The following is a 6,360-nucleotide window of genomic DNA, read 5'->3' on the forward strand; positions in this document are numbered from 1 at the left end:
CTCACAGCGATCCTCCTGCTTCAGCCTCCCGAGTGCTGGGATTACAGGCATGTGCCACCACACCCGGCCCCTCTAGTCTTCTTATTCTAATTGCTGGGTTATACCAAACTCCAAAGTCATCACATGTAGCTGATTGGGTTATTCACTGCATAAAGTTGAGGACAGTTGAGCCTGAAATTCTATCCATGCTGCACTTGCTAAACTGCATACTGAGGTTTGGCGCTGTGCCTTCCAAACAGTTGCCTTTTCTTAAATCTCAGGAAGTGTCCTTGAGGCTGTCAAAAGCACTACCTTCCCTCCCTGTGCTATAGGGCTGTTCAAATTCTACTGGTTAGAGGGAAAGAAGCCATATCTCACAGGTCAATCAACCCACAGAACGAGTGTATCTAGATATCGTACAATAGCTACACTTTATCTTCCTTAATAGAGTCTTCACAGAAACTTTGAGAATAAAAAAATCAAGAAATACCCATTTAAACTGAAAAATACTGGACTGACATATGTTATCCTTTAAATATTAATTCAAAAAATATATTTCTTGACTTAGGAAATCTCTGCAATTTTTTAACATATAACACTTATACATGCCTTTTTAAAACTGCCATTTCTTTCTGTCTTGCATTTTAATCATTTGTTAGCACAATTTGTATGCCTCCTTGTAGATGATATATTTATTTATGAAAAAATCATATCCTATTGAGCTTGGTATCCACCACTGGATATACATCAGTAGGCCCACTCTCATGCATCTGTGGGACAAGGTGAGAAATACTGATGGAATCATTTTTCTGGTATCTAGGAGAAATTAAGAAAAGCTGTAGCATCCTTCAACAAATGTGAAATTAAAACTAGCTTAACTTAGGCTCTTTTTTATATTTATAGGATAAGAAAAATATCTATATAGTCATCTCCCAGTGCCTTAAAGGCTAGGTTCCAGAATACTGTGGTCTCCCACAGTGATACTTAGAGCTGAGGATGTGCAAATTCCGTATATAAAATGGCACAGCACTTGAATATTAACCTGCAGAGATCCTTGCATATAATTTAAATAACCTCTATATATCTTAAAATAGACAATATAATGTAAAACTATGTCAGTAGTTATACCATATTGTTCAGGGAATAATAACAAAAATGTCTCTGTGTGTTCAATATAGATGCCACTCTGACTGCTTAGTAAACATCAGCCATAATTGCATGTTGTCAAGCTCAGGTTGTTTGGTTGAGTTTAGTCTGGAGTATAGACCGGAAGATACAAAATAATAATGGTACCTGATTCTTATTTCAGATCACCTCTGAATGGGAACAATCTCCTTTGAGGATACTTAACATTGTTAAGAAATTATAACTAGAAACACACAGGGCCAGGGATTTAGCTCAGTGGATCCGCAGCCTTTCTCTCAGAACTAGAAACACACACACACACACACACACACACACACACACACACACACACACACACCATAGCCAAAGTTTTTTATTAGACAGTTTGACTACAAAATGAGAAGAAACATTAGGTTGTGTTTACACAATGATAGTTATATGAGGAAAAACCTCTAATTTGAATTTTAAAAAAAGCACTCTGTGGAAACAACTGTAAAATTATGGGAAACACTAAAATCATTATTAAATGAATTTATCAGACATTATGAGTCCAGAGTCCTACCTCTTTATTTGGTTTGCAACTCCATTCCTTTTTATGATCTAAATTTATTGTCACATTTTTAGTTCAAACTATACACTTACTCCATTAAAGCAGTCTGTAGTATAGACTGGCTTCGTAAGAGTAAATACTGATGAAATTTTTGTAGGACATATAATGGCATGGCTGTTGCACAAGGCAACAATATGGTTGTCCAGAAGAATTACTATTAAGGAAATATCTCTCTTTGCTTTTAGTGAAGGCAAGAGTGAAATTAATGTAATGTTAAAAAATGACAGTAATATTATAGTTTGTGACCAAATGGTTTTATATTTAAAACCTGAAAAATATGTATAAATCACACTATTATGAATTGCACTCTTTTAGATAGAATAGATATCTTCAGTTTCATGTTTTTCATAACTTTACAAAATATGGATGCTGTGATAATTTTGCAGTACTAAAACTAGCCACCTTCTAAAAATGTACTTCTAAATAAGTATTTTACAAGCAGAAAAATATTGTAAGTGTTGGAACAGATAAAGGAAAATATTAGTCATCTCCAAATCACTTCTTTTGAATTTCCACATATGTTTTATAATTATTTGTTTTCAAGCAGATTTCTGTTTTGTTGAAGGTTTAAACTCTTTTACTTTGCCTGAGCATATATTTCAAATGAATGTGATTTTATAACTTCTATGAGTTGGTATTTTTTAATTTTGGAGATATACAAGTGTTATCTGGGTATATATTTGTCCTGGACTGTTTTGTCCACATTTCAAACAAAAAGCAACAAATTTTAAGTGGAACTTTTATGTGATAGAATCATATGTCTATAACAAGAAACTTCAAATGTCATAAGAGTTTTCTTTTCACTTGATGTATCGCTACATCCCAACTCATATATTTCTTGAAATAATTTATTTCTTTTCATTTTGCTATAAATAATTGGCATACATGTTTGTTAATTCACCTTTCATTCTTTGTTTTTTTTTTCTATCATTTAAGAAGAGTGGAAGTGTAGAACAGATGTATTTTTTTATAAAGCTAGGTGCTATGGACAAAATGTCTGGATCCTCTCAAAATTCTTATTGTAAAATCATAATCCTCAATGTGATGTTTGACATTAAGTCTTTGAAAAATGATGAATGTAGCTAGCTTTGATTATAAATTGAGGATCTAATGATCAGATCAATGTCCTTATATAAAAAGAAAGAGGAGGAAGAAAATGAGGGCTGAACAACAAAGAAAGGGAGGAGGTCCAAAGGGAGAAGGAGGAACAGGCTCTCTTTCACTACCCCCACACCATGTAATTACATAGCAAGCAGGTAGCTATGTGCTAATCAGGAAGCAAGTCCTCTTCAGACAGTGACTCTGCAAGCCCCCTGGTCTTGGACTTCTCAGTATCAAGAATGTTGAATAAATATTTTTATTTAATCTATCAATCTATCATATTTTGTTAGACAGATCCAAACTAAAACACCCGCAAAAATCAGTGAGTTATTACTATGTACTAAACACTATGCTAGTTTATGCACACTCTCACTTGGTACACTAAATGAAAAAGGCAGACAGATATAATGATCAGCTAGTGTTTTTATATCTCTAGCTCCCTATCCTAGATTCCTTCAGATAGCCCTGTGAACATTTCAAGTTCAAAAACATTTCTCATTTATCTCTAGGCTATTTTGCTAAACTATTGAACCATTCGGGTCATATGACCAGTGTTAACACTAGGAAATCCTTGTGACCACAAAGAGGTTATGCACATCAAGGGGTCTAAGAACTGGAGAGGGCTTGAGAACAACTTCCAAATGAAGAAAACCAGTGTTTTCCTGGCTGTTGATGTTTGTGTTCCCTCCCCATTAGAAATGAACATGTCAATGTGATAGAGCACAAGTGATACATACAGAGAAAAGACAAGGTTCAGATACAAACTACAATATGAAAATTGTTTTGTTTTCTATATATAATTTCATGGAGCATATAGTCTTAGTTGTTTTTCATTGCTAGTGAGCAATTCATTCCCATTTTTCCTAACTCTGATATGACAACGATTTAATTTGTCCTTTAAGAATTGGAAAGATAAGTAGTATATTTAATGTTTATTAATTTGCATTATCTTGTAGCTAAATGACAATTCCACCATATCATCCATAATTATTTTTGTCTATGCACTGGGTAGGAGTTGCTTCAGTCAGCAGAATACTTGCTAAACTAATTCATCATCATTTCTTCCAAATATAAAGCAAATTTTATTTACCAGAAAGACTATTACTGTCCTATTGAAAATAAGTCAAGTGCATTACTTCAAAAATATTGGTTAAGATGTATAGTTTATTAGAAGGAAAAAGTATTTTGAACAAATGCAGACAGATTTGTTGGAAAAAAAGTTTATGTATGTAAATTATCTTAGTCATTCTTGTAATAAAAATAACTCAGTAGATGACAAAATTTTTAATTTAAATAACTGCACAAAGAATGCCTGCTCTGTGTTCACTAAATAGAATTAGCATATTCTCCTGAATGAGTTAGAATTTCTGAACTAGTTCAAACTTAAAGGCCTGAAACACATTGATGACTGTATTATATCATGTACTTAATTGAAGTACTATTTGAAGAACTCGATTGAAGTAAGATCTATGAGCTCCAGAAGACTCACTAAACAAATGTGCTGTTTTATATTTTCCTTTGCAGCGCTATCCAGTTGGCACCTGAGTAGGCTCCTTGTGTTCATTTAGACGTGCACCTCACAAATGTGTACCAAATGCTGTGCTACAGGCTCAGCGGCACGTTGAAGGAAGCAGATTACCAAACTATGCAGAAAAAAATTCCTGCTAAACCGAAGTTTATAATATAGTGGCTGTGTTTCACTGAATGAATGAATAAATAAAATCCCCGATTATTAGACGATAAGTTCTTGAGAGAACAGTGAAGAGTTGGAGAGGTCTCAGTGAGGCACAGCAACCGCAAAGACCATCTGAAATGATAACTTTTGAACCAAGACCTGAGAAAAGGGAGGTTTTCCTGGTGGAATTTAGTACATGGCCAGCACTCTCTATTAAAAGGTTTTACATCTGTGTCTTCAACTAGCTATGGATCAAAACATATTTGAAAAGGACTAGGTGTAGAGCTCAGTGGCAGAGCATTTACCTAGCATGAGCAAGTTTGGGTACCGAGTTCAGTGTTCAACATCACAACTCATCATACTGAACATGTCCAGACTATTTTTCTTGCCACTAAGCAATGTAGTATAATAACTAATTACATAGAATTTACATTGCATTTGTATTTTAAATAAGTTAGAGGTGATTTGAAATATAAGTGAGTTTTTGCATAGGTTATACGCAAATATTGTGCCATTTTATACCGGGACTTGGGCATCCTAAAATTTGGGTACCATGAAATGCGAAGAAAAGTTTAAAAGAGTAGAGGAAGTGGGAGGGGTAGGGGAAAGGTAAAAAGGGAAAATAAAAAATCTGTGAAAAGGAAAAAACATGGAAACAATGTCTTTGTAAACAGAGAAGAGTGGAGGGGCTGAGGAGGGGGCTGGGGAATGGGCTGAGAACCTGGTAGGTCCTGTACAGGCACAACATCCCAATGGTGAGTGGAACTGTATTGTATACATAAAATGTACCACGAAATTTAATAAAGATAAAAAAATATGGTATCTTCAACATAAAGGGGATTCTAGAAATAGTGGATTTTTATGGGATAGCTGTAAATGCCTATGAGAAATCTGTGACTAATCCTCCATATTCGTGCTGCAGATTTATTTTCCTAGCAGTCAGAGAAAATATTTGGCAGAGTGTTGCTTGATTGGCTATTCTCCCCACTCCTCTGAGGAAACTGTTGTTTAGCTCTCCTTCCAATGTGATAGAATCTTTTTATTCCCCTAGTTTTGATCCACTTTGTTGGCAAGGAACATAACGTTTGACTCAGTACTTACATTCCCTTTGCCAAGGTGCATACAACATGTTTAGGCATATGGTCCTGTTTCTCTGATATTTTAACCTTTATTTATTATAGATGCACCATGGTGTAATGGAGCATTTGAGGGAATTGAGCACTTGGCATGGCAGCAGTTCTGGTGGAGGCCATCTGGAAATGCTAAGAAAGGGGAAGTTTGTTTCCTTTCAAAATAAGCCTTTAGAGGAATTAAAATAAAATTAACCTGATAAATTATGATAACTTTAGTTAAGATTAGGATATAGCAGCTTTTAAGATCATAGGATTGAGGCGGTAGATAGTTGCACATGTGTCTAATAAAGAGTACATCTCTATTATAGAAACAAGCGTTCCAGGGTAATCCATCAGTCTCCTACACCCAGTCTCAGATTTTAAAAGTAGATCTTCTACCATGAGTAATTATTTTATTTTTGTTTAGGTTTAGACAGGCTAAGCGAGCCCCTGCATGCATAATGAAAACAAAGATGACAGAAAGGTGAAAAAGTAAATGTGGAAGAATATTTTCTTTCAAATTATTTTCCTGAGGTCCTTGTTAGGTTTACTTTGTTCATTTTGATGGCAAACTGTCTTCTAACAGTAAATATGAATGCTTATTTCTTAATACATTAAGCTCTTGAACTGTAATGTAGTTTAGCCAGTGGCATCAATGTACTTTTCTTTCCTGCATTTGCTTTTCACTTTTCATGAATTATTCTGTAGAGAAAAGGCAATAACATACACACACACACACACACACACACACACACACA

The 6,360-nt window shown here is 34.7% G+C and overlaps 1 protein-coding gene across 1 annotated transcript in view; it reads left to right on the top strand.

Moving 5' to 3' along the window:
* Cntn5 (contactin 5) overlaps positions 1-6,360 on the top strand; it is a 1,105,367-nt gene that overhangs the window by 275,418 nt on the left and 823,589 nt on the right. The gene's annotated exons all lie outside the window — the stretch shown is intronic.

This window comes from Fukomys damarensis, unplaced genomic scaffold (assembly GCF_012274545.1).
Source record: "Fukomys damarensis isolate Sample0158 unplaced genomic scaffold, DMR_v1.0_HiC HiC_scaffold_16, whole genome shotgun sequence".
Taxonomy (NCBI): domain Eukaryota; kingdom Metazoa; phylum Chordata; class Mammalia; order Rodentia; family Bathyergidae; genus Fukomys; species Fukomys damarensis.